The sequence below is a fragment of the Nothobranchius furzeri genome, chromosome 7 (assembly GCF_043380555.1).
Source record: "Nothobranchius furzeri strain GRZ-AD chromosome 7, NfurGRZ-RIMD1, whole genome shotgun sequence".
In the NCBI taxonomy this organism is placed as follows: domain Eukaryota; kingdom Metazoa; phylum Chordata; class Actinopteri; order Cyprinodontiformes; family Nothobranchiidae; genus Nothobranchius; species Nothobranchius furzeri.
Genome location: NC_091747.1, coordinates 77,011,944 through 77,025,312, shown reverse-complemented (window position 1 = coordinate 77,025,312; position 13,369 = coordinate 77,011,944). Strand labels below are relative to the sequence as shown.

Below are 13,369 nucleotides of genomic sequence, written 5' to 3'. Positions count from 1 at the left end.
CCACACACACACACACAAGCACACACACACACACACACACACACACACACACACACACACACACACACACACACACACACACACACATGCAAACAAACATACATACCGTAAATCCTCTAATACAGGCCCGGGCCTGTATTTTACGCAAGCTCGCCAAGCTCCAGGCCTTTATTGGAAGGAGGACCAGAATTAGAGGCAGGCCTCAATTTCTATTTGAGCAAAATGAACGAATGGTTCGCTGGAGTTTTTCACAATTAAAATTGCGCCCACATTTTCAAAGTTAAACACATTTCTTTTAACAACGGTAGTTTCTGCTTCAGCCCCCTCCCACACCCCCACCCCCACCCCCCACCCCACCCCTCCTGCGCAGCAGCCGCAAGCTCACTGATGCGCCTGCAGCCTCTCAGAGTTCCTGCTGCTCTAAAGATTAAAATAATTATTTCATTTTCTGTTCCTCACTTCTGATTACCTTCAATGGTGTCTGTTTGTTGCAACCACCAGGTACAAAAACTAACTTGTTTTTATTTGACTTTTTCTGTCCTGCCTGTTTATTATCTTCCTGCATCTCCTCTCAATCCTAAAGAAAAACTGCTACCTGGGTTCATATATATTCACCTTATGAGTTACCTTTGAACTGCAGTTCTAAAAGATCTACCGACCGCAAAAACAGCGGAGTGAGCACTGCTCGCCGGCCACATCAGTCAGGTGCGTCACCGAGGACAAAACAGGTGATGCGCCCCGCTCCACAGCAGCGAAACACATCAGGCACAAATCAAAGAATAAAAGACAGAAAACATAAAAGGAAATGAGCCGACATGAACGATCGCGTGTTAAACTAGTTTTTGAGGTGGTGACACCTGATTTGATAATGTTACTGTGGCCGTGCTCAGGACGCAGATGTCTGGAGCGCGTCAACAATCAGAGCTTTGCATGCGCAAGCTGGTTAAGGTTAGGATGGGGGTGAGGGGAAGGTTAAATTGCAAGAGGGTAAAGGTCACAATTTGGTTAAATGTCCGTTTTACGGCGGGTGTCAGTACCGACGCTCTAGCACAGCGCGTTGCCTCCCGACACGCAGGAGCTTGTCACCTGCTGACAGCAGGCTGCTTTCTTTTCCGAGGACTGCATCTTGCCGGTCATTATCATGTGACAGCGACTAGTCGATGACAGGCATAAAATGTCACTATAGAGCGGTGAAGTTGACTAGTGACTAGTTCATACAACCCCTGCTACTGCTCCCCAGAGTGTTCTGCAGCATAATCAGCACGTTCGCTTTGAACTTGATATCAAATTTTCGCCTCCTCTTCGTCTCCGCACGGTTAAAGTGCTCGCAGTCTATTAGTGGCAAATCAAAAGTGAGAGGGATGACACAACCGCCCCCCCGTACTTGCTTGTTACCACATTCCACCCGGCCACAATAAAAAAAACAGCCATTATTCACCTCCACCGACTCCGACACCGGCCAAAATATGACACCCGGAAGTTAATTAAATACAGGATAATATTAGAGGATTTACGGTACATACAAACGGTACAAGCATACATACATACATACATACATACATACATACATACATACATACATACATACATATATACATGCATACATACATGCATACATACATGCATACACGCATACATACATACATGCATACATGCATACATGCATACATACATGCATACATGCATACATACATGCATACATACATACATATATGCATACATACATACATACATACATGCATACAAACATACATATATGCATACATACATACATGCATACATGCATACATACATGAATACATACGTATATGCATACATACATGCATACATACATACATGCAATCATACATACATACATACATATATGCATACATACATACATACATACATACATACATACATACATACATACAGCATACATACATACATACATACATACATACATACATACATGCATACAAACATACATATATGCATACATACATACATGCATACATGCATACATACATGCATACATACATTTATGCATAAATACATGCATACATACATACATACATATATGCATACATACATACATACATACATACATACATACATACATACATGCATACATACATACATACATACATACATACATACATACATACATGCATACAAACATACATATATGCATACATACATACATGCATACATGCATACATACATGCATACATACGTATATGCATACATACATGCATACATACATACATACATACATGCATACATACATTCATACATATATGCATACATATATACATACATACATACATACATACATACATGCATACATGCATACATACATACATACATACATACATACATACAAAAGCTATTTTCTGACCTCACAACCAGATGAAACTAGACATTCTAATGTAATTTTGAGGTTGAAGCTAAAAAAAAAAGCCCTCCAGGGGTAAGGAAGACATCTTCCTGACCCACACTCTCACTGTGCAGATTTAGTTCCAACAACACAATAAGGCAGCACCCGCAAATATAATATTTTGTCTTCACGATTGAACAATGGATGCAGGTAAAGGCACTTCAAGCCAAGGTTTTTTACCTACATCAGGAGTATCTTTGTCTCACATGCTCTGTTTCTCTGTCACCTATCACTTCCTGATACATGTTCTACATTTATCCTGACATTCAACGGGTCGTCTGTGTTTAAGGACACTTTATGTTGTAAATGTGGCAGCAATACACTCATACTGGTACTTCAGGAGTACACATTGCAGTAATGGCATTGTTGAGATCACTTGTACACAAGGTTGCTCACAACTGAAGAGCCATTGCACAAGGACACTCCCGGTGTGTGTGTGTGTGTGTGTGTGTGTGTGTGTGTGTGTGTGTGTGTGTGTGTGTGTGTGTGTGTGTGTGTGTGTGTGTGTGTGTGTGTGTGTGTGTGTGTGTGTGTGTGTGTGTGTTTCAGTGTGTGTGCAGCAGCAGGAACAATAACCTATGTCTTTAAGAGTATTTTGACCCAGACTCCAGATAATTAATTCAAATCATCAGAGAGGGCCCCTCTCCTCTGACACAGAAAATGTAAGTATTTCTCATTCCTATTAACACAGGTTACACAAGGCAGCACTCTTTGTGTGTTTAGCCCAAGAGCATGTGTGTTTACATGCATGTAAAGTAGGCGCGCAGCTCTAAAAATGCATGCATCAGATTTATGTGCATGTGTAATTAAACATGTCAGGGCCTCTCCTCACAGGCAAAGGTGATCTGCAGGGTGGGAGGACCGCTGCCCATACATTATCGTGACACATATATGCAATAAAATAAAATGCTACTTCACAATGAAGTGCCACTTTATCTCAGTGACACTTCCTGTTTTAAATTAATTATTTAAATAACAAGAATGAAACATATATTGCGTGCTAGAATAGGGAGGACAAAGAAGGAGGGAGGAGAAGAAAAGGAATATCTTAAGAAGGCTGATCCTTTTTTCTCCACTGAATATTTCCTTTCAATTAGTTAAACGGCTCTTGCTTTCCCTCCGTGCACACCTGTCAAACAGACGACATTTACATTAAAAACAGTCAGATTCTCCCATTGAGATGTTTTTAATGAGCATACTAATCCCCTCAAGTCTCTTTTTTAACAATATCATTCAACAATCAGACAAATGAAATATGCATGAGAGCTAATTTGATTTTTAGTTCAACATTATTGTATAATAGAGGCAAAATACGAGCTACAGAGAATTACTTACTGTGACTTTTATCGGTGCCTGCTGCCTGACAGTTTGTCTGTGGTGAACTACTAAAAATTAGGGTTAGTAGAAATTAAAAAGATTCAAACTGCATGAGTCATATTCTTATAACAATGTATGCCCCTCCTTTCCCCTAAGCTTCTCTTTTTTTCTCGCATCCGTGCTTTTTAATTTCTTGCCCCGATGGCTTCATCGTTGGTCACCTGTCAGCAGTGCAACTTGTGAAGTGAAGGGGGGGAAGAAAACTGACATGCTGCCACATCTTTCCTCACAACACCCCAAAATGGACACAACTAGCTGTCACACAGTGGTGAATCAGAGCAAAGAATGTTGTTTAATGACCTCAAAAGTGTCTCCAGCTAGAAAACCTTCTCTTACTTTTGATCTAATCCCACATGGTAGCAGAAAGTCAACTTTACTGTTTCAAGGATATTAACAAATATCTTTACACACACGGTTTGGGGAGAGGATATGTTTTTTTAAATTACATCACAAACAAAATTATTAAATAACACAAAAACAAAGTACAGTTAAGTCAAGTTACTGAAAAGGAAGGCCCTGACATGGCAGCCCACTGCTGAGTCAAATGCAGAAGAGTTTTCCCACGGGGATCAATAAAGTATCTATTATTATTATTATTATTATTATTATTATTATTTATTTATTTGTTGATGTTGTTGTAGTTGTTATGTTATCATTATTATTATTATTATTAGTATCAGTATTAGTATTATTTATTTATTTGTTGTAGTTGCTATGTTATCATTATTATTATTCTTATTATTATTATTATTATTATTATTATTATTATTAGTAGTAGTAGTAGTATTATTAGTAGTAGTTGTAGTAGTAGTAGTAGTAGTAGTAGCATTGGGAAAGCAAGTCTACACAAGGACCTACATTTACATTTATAGAGCAAAGCTCTATGTTACAGTTATTGTGCAAAACAAATGCAAAAAAAAACAACAAAAAAATGCTAAGCTTTTGGACTTTAAAAACAAAACAAAACAAAGCTAAAAAGAAAAATACTGCATCTAGATGTCTGTTTTATAGCTCTTCTCCACATCTTTTGACTTTTTTTATTCAGCAGAGGTCTCTGTACACGAAGAACGCCCTCGCGCTGCCTTTACGTGTTAGGGTTGCCAAATCTAAAAAGTCCAAAAGCTGTGAACAAACTAGAAAATGTTTCTAGCATTTAAATTATTCTCAAAATCCTTTAAAGGTTTACATTTTCAAATAGTTTAGTGAGTGCTCCTAAATGTTGAGTATGGAACAATGATTTTTAAAAAGCTATATTTTTTATAAGTAATACCTCCACGGGGCAATTGCAGATGTGCAGAATGAAGGTACAGCCTTTCCATGAAGACTGTAATTTAATTTAAAAAAATAATCAAATATTTATTTTAATGGGCACAATGTTGGGTTTATTTTTACATCTACCAGCCAATAGAGGGCGTCACTGCAGGTTGCCAAACACTGCTCAGCACAGCGATACCGGTGTCGGTACAAGATCTGCTCGGGTGCAAAATCGGCTTGGGGTCCTTCGACTGCCGTTGACGTCAAAGTACGGCAAACCCACTCGGACAAAATACACTACACATCTATACTGTCGGAAAGAATTTAGCAGTTTCGTTATTAAAATAATGTTTCTTAAGACATAAGTTTGTGTTTATAATGGTATTTGTAAAATAAAACACTATATTGTATTCATAATGTTGAACTCCTCTTTGAGCACATCCCTTGAAGGACACCTGTGAAATTGTATTTGCAGGAAAGAAGTGTGTCCCGTTTATTGAAGTATTTTGTGTTTAGAGTTTTTGACGTCTTGTCCATGCGTAGTTCAGTTACGCTCATAGCTGCTAGCCAAAACTCTGGAGTTAAAAGTTTTCTGGCTTTACTAAAATACCTGTCTGTACTTATTTGATTGATGGTAGTTTTACTTTCTATTAGACTCCAAATGTAATCATTTGGCACGCTTCTAATTCATAATTTGTAAGAATGTAATCGGTGAAATTAGCATTAGCAGTCCTATGAGTTTTTCCATGTATATTAGCATTGCGCTAACCACTCGCTGCCAAATTGCAGCCTTTGCGATTAGAAAATCTCCTTTTGTCACATCGCAATTTAATTGCACATGCAGTTAATCGTTCAGCCCTAATATACATGCAGCTCTATGGTAAAAGTGTATTTTCAAAGAGGTAATGATGGATTTCTTTGTAAAAGTTGTCCATCTTTCCAACCGAAAGATTTGCCTGGACCAACGTAACGTGATAACAACGTAACGTGATTACGTAATTTCGTAAGGTTCATGTTCAGCCAATCAACTACTTAGACTACTTAATTTCACCTATCGGCCAACTGCAGTGGGTCTAGATCCCCTCTGACTGGTGGGCAAAGATGGTGAAGTATGACCTTCTTCGTGGTCATCATTAGATGTAAAGTAAGGCCAATGGGTCTAAGTGTACGTCTAAGTCTCGTACATCACTAGAAAGAGTCGCTAGTCGTTAGTCACTTTAAAGTCACATCATATCTAAACGTTCTGTTTGCAGCAGGTGTCCTCCATTTGCAGGATACTTTTAGAAAAGCAAACATGACAGAAATACATTTGATCTGTTTCACAAGCTTTTGTGATTTATGGGTGTGAGTCTGTCTGGCATTAGCTTAAAAATAGCTTCTTCTCTGGCGTGGCAGCAAGGATCCATCAAAATGTGGAAAGAAAACAGTCTGCAGGTGAAACTGTATGAGTTTTTTTTCCTTACTTTGCTTCCGCCACCTAATCTCCTCTTACCTTAAAAAAACTACACAACAGACTGATCTGTATTCTACAGACTGATCCATGCATCACATTTAAATTAAACTAATTAGTGTCATTTAATGTAACCACTTCTCATATAGTCACAGGGTTTTCGTGGAACTAGGTTGTAATGCTGCCATTTAAAGGTGAACATACTGAGAAAGAGTCGACTACATCGTTTCTGTCCTGATATACCACCTAGAATCAATAAATACGTATAACATTCATAATAAAGACTACAAACATAACCCCACAGACAGGAGATGGATCCATGTCAGCTCGGTACAGGAAACCAACAGGCAACGTGAGAGATGATGAAAGGTTTGAACGAGCCGTGGGTTTGAAAATCGGTGCGTACATGCCTGCTTCATGATTCCACAACACCCGCCTCACGGCGGACTCATAAGGCAGTGAAGGTTATTGACTAAATAAAGGGCAGAGAGCAAAGATTTGACTAAATCCCTTGTGAGCTGTGTCTTTCCCCAATCACTCCTTCTTCCCTCCGTCTATTTTGGTCTGCAGCACCTCTCTTTTCCGTCTCTGCCTGTCTGAGCCAAGATAATAAACCAATATTTTTTCTGTTTTTGTCTTCATCCTTCCCGCCTAGGAAATATTCCTCTCCATTCCCTCTTTGTCTCTTGCTGACACTGTCTTTTCTTTCTCCCTGTCTGTTTATCTGCCTTAAACCCACTTAGCTGCAGTTTCCGAAGTCACACCCAGATATATGTGGTAGGCTTCTTATTGCCGCCCTGGTTCTCTCCGTTCTGTCCTTCCTCCCTCCCTAATACCTTTCTCATCCCTGACTCCCTCAGGGCGTCATCTCCAGCCTCCCTCAGTTTCTCTTTCAATCCCTCCATCCTCAGTAAAGCCTGTGCTGACGTCACCGCTCTAACTGAGCCAGCACCGTGAATCGGATCCAAAAAAGACTCCCATATGTCCCTGGTACCTCCATCTCCATCTCCTTCTGGTTTATTTATTTATTTATATTTTGCAGCACTGCTCTCATTCTCATGCCAAAATGTCTATCCAGCAGCCAAACAAAACGTGGGCACATCCCAAAAAATTAACAGAATGCTTATTCTCTGCATTGTGGGTCAAGATTTCTGTACGTGACTAACGCGCGCACCTCCCCTCACCAACAACAAAATGTTTATTTAAAATACAAAATTCTCTATTGTGTTTTTTTTTCTTTGTCTTTTAATTAGCATGACCACATCAAAACAAGACAGCGGCCTGGATACCGCCTAGCACGCCGGTCTTGCTTCCTTGCAACGTGCAAAACACACACACACACACACACACACACACACTTTGACAAACAAACCATTCACTAACAAAGCCGAGCTGTGGCAGCCAGGGAAGGAGAGAGAGCTGTGTGCTGCTGCTGTTATTGTCTCTGATGTTTTTCACTTTGTTTGGCAGAACTCCTTTCACTTCATCTCTGCCTCTCTGCCTCAATCTTTCCTATAAACACAACACGGTGACTTGGTGAGGCTGACGGTAGCGGCTGGAGCATGTGTGCGGTGGGGTTCGTGTGTGAGCAGCACACGCATGTGTCTGCAAGCAGCTGTAAAACCGAATAAATATTTGAGTGTGTGAATGTGCTCGAGTACAGATGTGTTTTAAAAAAGTACATAATTACAGAACAAGTGAGATTTGGGAGCAAGTGAGATCCTCATGAGCTGAAAGAAGTTTTCTGACAGAGTCTCGGAGAAATCCTTCGGATTCAACAATTCAATATAGTCAGCCCCCCAACCCCCCCCCCCCCCCCACCGCCCCCCCCCCCCCCACCCCCCGAGGCAACTTCAGCAGTTATGTGTGTGAGCCCACACAACACATATGACCTGCCGGGAACAGAGTCTGAGGCCTAGTCCACACGTAGCCGGGTTTTTTAAAAACCAATATCCGCCCCTCCAAAAAATTGCATCCACACCACCTCGTTTAAAAAATAAAACTGTCCACACGTACCCGGATAAATACGTTGTTAAGGACATGCCAGACCTGTAGGCGGCAGTACTTCCCCCGTTCTTAACCTCGTCCTTCGTCTGTGGTCTTCCGCAAGGAGCAGTAATTCCGCTTGCAAAAACAAACAAGCAAAAAGCGCTTGGACAATTGATAAAGCGAGCGCAGCTCTGAGGGCATCCATGCTGTCGGCTAGTGTAAACACAGGTCGCACACGTGATGTCAGCATGTTTTTGTCGCGGAAAGTGACGTTGCAGACCTTAAAACTCCGGTTTTGTCTGTCCACACGCAGACACCCAAAACGGAGAAAACACAGATCTTCACTTTGGCCGGAGTTTTTAAAAAACTCAGTTTTCGTGTGGATGACAGGCCAAAACGTAGAAAAATATCTACGTTTTGGCAGATCCCCGGCTACGTGTGGACAGGGCCTGAATACCACAAACAGACAAAAACAATAAATAAAGTCAAAACTGCATGTACATACAGCAGAGAACGCAAGGGGATGGATCTGAATGCTCTACATTTTGCAGCCAAGCAGAATTATTCACCCCCGACTTTTTGACCTGGGAGAGTTGGAAAGGCCATGGTGTGTTAGTGGGGGTCGCATTTTATTTAGAATAACTTAGAATAAGACACCAGAATGATGCTCTCATTATCAACACCTGTGATGTTAACATGCTTACAGTGAAATTGACCTAATAAACATTATCCTTGAAAACCCGTACTTGTTACAAGTTCTTCTAAAACTCATGGCTCCATGTTGATGAGTCAGCTTTGATCAAGTAAATGTATCTTCTTCATACATCCAAGGATCCAGTTTCAGGTCAAACCACTGAGCTAAAACGTGACAGGAAGTAGACTAGACGGTTCTTCCTTCATGCTGCTTGTTTCATGAAGCTGCCATGGTCAGTGATGGATAATTGTACGTCGTTCTATTCTTCATTTATGGAAATAAATGTCGCCCACATTATATTATCAAAAACACTGAAATACTCCAATTGCACTATTGGGTAAAAATCAATCAATCAATCAAAGCTTTATTTATAAAGCGCCTTCCGCGACCCTGTCGGGAAGCCCAAGGCGCTGAACATGGTACATGAGAAAGTGAAAAATGGTGAATAAATAGAAAATAAAAGCAATTCAAATTACACAAAAAGGTCAAACATTCCAGTAGAAGACAAATGGGTAAAACAAGGGATAGAGTGAACCAATGAAAACAGGGAAATTAAATCAACATAAAAGACGGCCAAATTCAAACACGTTCAGGGAACGCCAAGTGGAGGAGGTGGGGTTTTAGGCGACTCTTAAAGACTGGCAGAGATGGGGACAGCCAAACTGAGGGTGGCAACTGGTTCCAGAGTGACGGTGCTAGGACTGAGAAAGCCCGGTCCCCGCGAGTACGACACCAAGAAAGCAAACATCTTTAGCATATTAAAATACAGAGAAAGAAAATATTCAGGTTCTATCAAAATTATAATTTATTTAGTTAATAAAGATGTCTGTACAAAATCAAAATGAAATGGATCAAGATAAATGTTCAAAAACCCCGCAGATTTTCTTTGGAGAGCACAGAAAAACAGTGGAAAATGCACCCTTTCTGAACAAAGGCACCAAAATCAGAGCATAAAAAATATGTATGATCTAAATTTGTGATTGTTCTGTTTTCTTTAGTTCTTTGTTGTACACAGTGTGATAAGGGTTTGTTTTTACTTTTGCTGACATGTTTCGACGTCTTCGTCAGGGTAACCGCCGGATGTTGGTGGCGTCACTTCCTTTTATCCGCGGGCAGCAGAGGGCGATATCGTCCTCTGCTGCCCGCGGATAAAAGGCAGTGACGTCGAAACATGTCAAGAAAAAGGTAAAAACAAGCCCTCATCACACTGTATACAACGAAGAAATAAAGACAACGAAATCAGAAACAAACAGTACGAACGTAATAAAGAAGTTTAAAAAGGAATTGTGATTTTTCCCATCAAATAGGTGAAAACATAGCAAACAAGTGTAGTGAACCTGATTAGGCTCTGCCAATTATGTAGAGTAATGGTTTATGCTCTTTTAAGAAAGATGAACCATTCTACACTTTAATTTGTGATATTAATTTGTAATAAATTAATAACCAAATTTTATAGTTTTAAGAAGACTCAAAGGTTGTTTTCATCGATAAACTGTCGATAATATCGTGGGTCTGTGTTTCAGTTCAATGAAGAGACAAGTTTGAAAGTTAAAAGATTTAATTCTTCAAATTAAACTAATGATTTTGAAATGACAAGCATAGGAAACAACAATCAACATTGGCAACTTTGTTGAACAATCTTTAACAGTTGATATTGTAAACTTGCTCAAATAGACCTTGTGTTGGATGTGTGAAGATTGAGACTGATGTGATGTGATTATGGATGCGTGTGTGCAAAGTGTCGTGAGAATTGAACATGAGGTGAGCTGAGTGCGTGTGTGCATCTGATTTTGCTTCAGGAAGAAACAGGTGTCTGAGTGAAAAGTGATGGTTTGAATAAACTTAGGTTTTGTTGGAAAAGATGCATCAAACGCTATCTATTGTGTTCTGCCTCACCGTATTCGGACCCTCTTTTAGACCTGGGACGTCAAAGGACGATGTTTCATCCTGGGCACCTCGGCTGGCAGAGAAGACGAAGGTGTGCTGCGAACCGGTCCAGAGATGACCTCGGTACACATGATGATGAAGCGTTTGCAGATGCGCTTTCTTAAGTTTAAATTACTCAGAAAATCAAAAGACTCGGGACGAGTCTGCGTTAGCGGTTGCAATTCAGCTATTCCTGTCTGGCTTGGCAGGAAAGGCGTGAGGGGGGGGAGAAAGGAGCCGCAGCCCCGTTCCCCGTTGGCGTTGTTCACAAGTCCTCCCTCTTTGGTTGTCAAACACCGAACTGAATCATGAACTGAAAACTTACCAAAAGCCTTTCTCTTCTCAAAGCAAAACTTGTGCGTCAGAGCAAATGTTTTTGGAGTTTACTGTGAGAGTTTGTGTGTGTGTGAGTGTTTGAGTGAGTGTTTGAGTGTGTGAAGGTCGTTACCAAACATCCTCAAAACATTATTTAATTAAGCATTGATTCATTAGTTATTATGATCACCCAAAGCATAATAATCATTCATTTGATTAAAACACATTTATATTGAGCAAAATGATAATACTGATCATTTAACAACTTAAAATAAAGGAAAGGAAGTTTAAGACTTGTTATGTTATGACTAGCTTTTCCATGAGAACACATCTTCTGGCACTGCAGGTGTTCAGATGTTATGGTTTCCGGCAGACTCTTGCAGACTTCATGTCTGCAAAGGTCTCACTCTGTGGGTGAAAGTTCTCAGCGACCCAGCTCTTGACCCAGCCGGGCAAAGTATAACCTTTGGCACAGAAAACCCATATTTCCTCACGTTACACAAGTAATATGAGTAATTGCTTTAAAAAATTCCCCATAAAAAAGACTATTAAATAAAAATGAATTTGCAGAAATGTCTGTAGTTACCTGTGTATTGATTTTCCTTTAATGTGTTTTGGTTCTTTACATTTCTGCTAATTATTGTTAGGGTTAGGGTTCATAGGGTAACAACAACAATTAGCTGTTTTAGAAATATGTTATGCTCGCTCTTTTTGTCCAAAACTGATTTAAAATTTTACTTCAATCAAACTGAATTAACATTTAAATGTTCAAATTATCAATCTAACAAAATGACATGAATTTAAAGCAAATTGTATAAATAATAAGACGTGGTATCACTATCCTCCAGCTCTCTCATTATTTGTGCATCAAAGTGAAAAAAAATGGTATTTTACTTTACCATAAAAATATTTTATATTAAAGCTACAATACATCTATTATTTAACAGTAGTGGAGATAAGAGTTGCATTTTTGTTTATTTTTAAAGCAACTAGAACATCTCATGCATTGAAAATGTATGGTTTCATTTTTAATACCTTAAAGCTGCCAAAGCTATTTCTGCTCAAGGTTATAATTCAGTCAGGGCTTCATATTGTACTCATCATTTATTGGATCTCCCTGTCTAATATTGCTTTTATGACCTTTGACCCTTGGAGGATAGACTAGTGACCTTGAGCATGTGCTGTTGTTCTGCTGGCAGATCATTCTGCATGGAGGAGGTGCAGATATGACGGATCACTTAGCTTATAGGCTAGCTATCATGCTATGAATTCTAAGTGACCCACTTTCACTCATAATGATGATGAATTTAAGTCTTCATTATTACCATTAATTCACCTTTGAAAGGCCATAATTGTCATAATTATTTACATCATCAACAGTGAATGAGACTTTACACTTTAAACCAAAAAAGTCTGTTAGTCGCTGCCACTTAGCACGTTTCTATTTTTTTCACAAATATGCTAACATGCTCACAAGCTAACATACAGTAACTCAATCAATGAGGAGATGCTAAATAAAAAAATGCTATGAGCTCTCAATAAAGTGTGAACGAAATATTTTCCTGTTAATCCTGGAAAAGCAAAACTACAGTAAAAATTATAACTAAACTACAATATCTGACAAAAAAAAAAAGAAATAATAAATGCACGTTCCTGTCATTATTTTGAATGGCATTAGTGCAGAGCTATGGCATTTGGAAAGGATGGAAAAACTTGAGATAAATGTTTTTTATATTCCATTTACGTGTGTGGGAATCCCAGGGGACGGCTGTCAGAGAGATCTCTGAGTGCTTTCACCCAGCTGGAGCAGTGAAGGTTTTTGACCCACATCCTGTTTGGGCAAAGATGTGAGAAGGAGCGCTAAACATGACCGAAGAATAAAAATAAGACAAAAAAAATTTCAAACAAAAACAGGAAAAATCTGAGCTACTAGTGTGACACAATT

The 13,369-nt window shown here is 39.4% G+C and overlaps 1 protein-coding gene across 9 annotated transcripts in view; it reads right to left on the bottom strand.

The window, feature by feature from the left end:
- Positions 1–13,369, bottom strand: part of adgrl3.1 (adhesion G protein-coupled receptor L3.1) — a 253,089-nt gene that overhangs the window by 149,758 nt on the left and 89,962 nt on the right. The window lies entirely within an intron of this gene.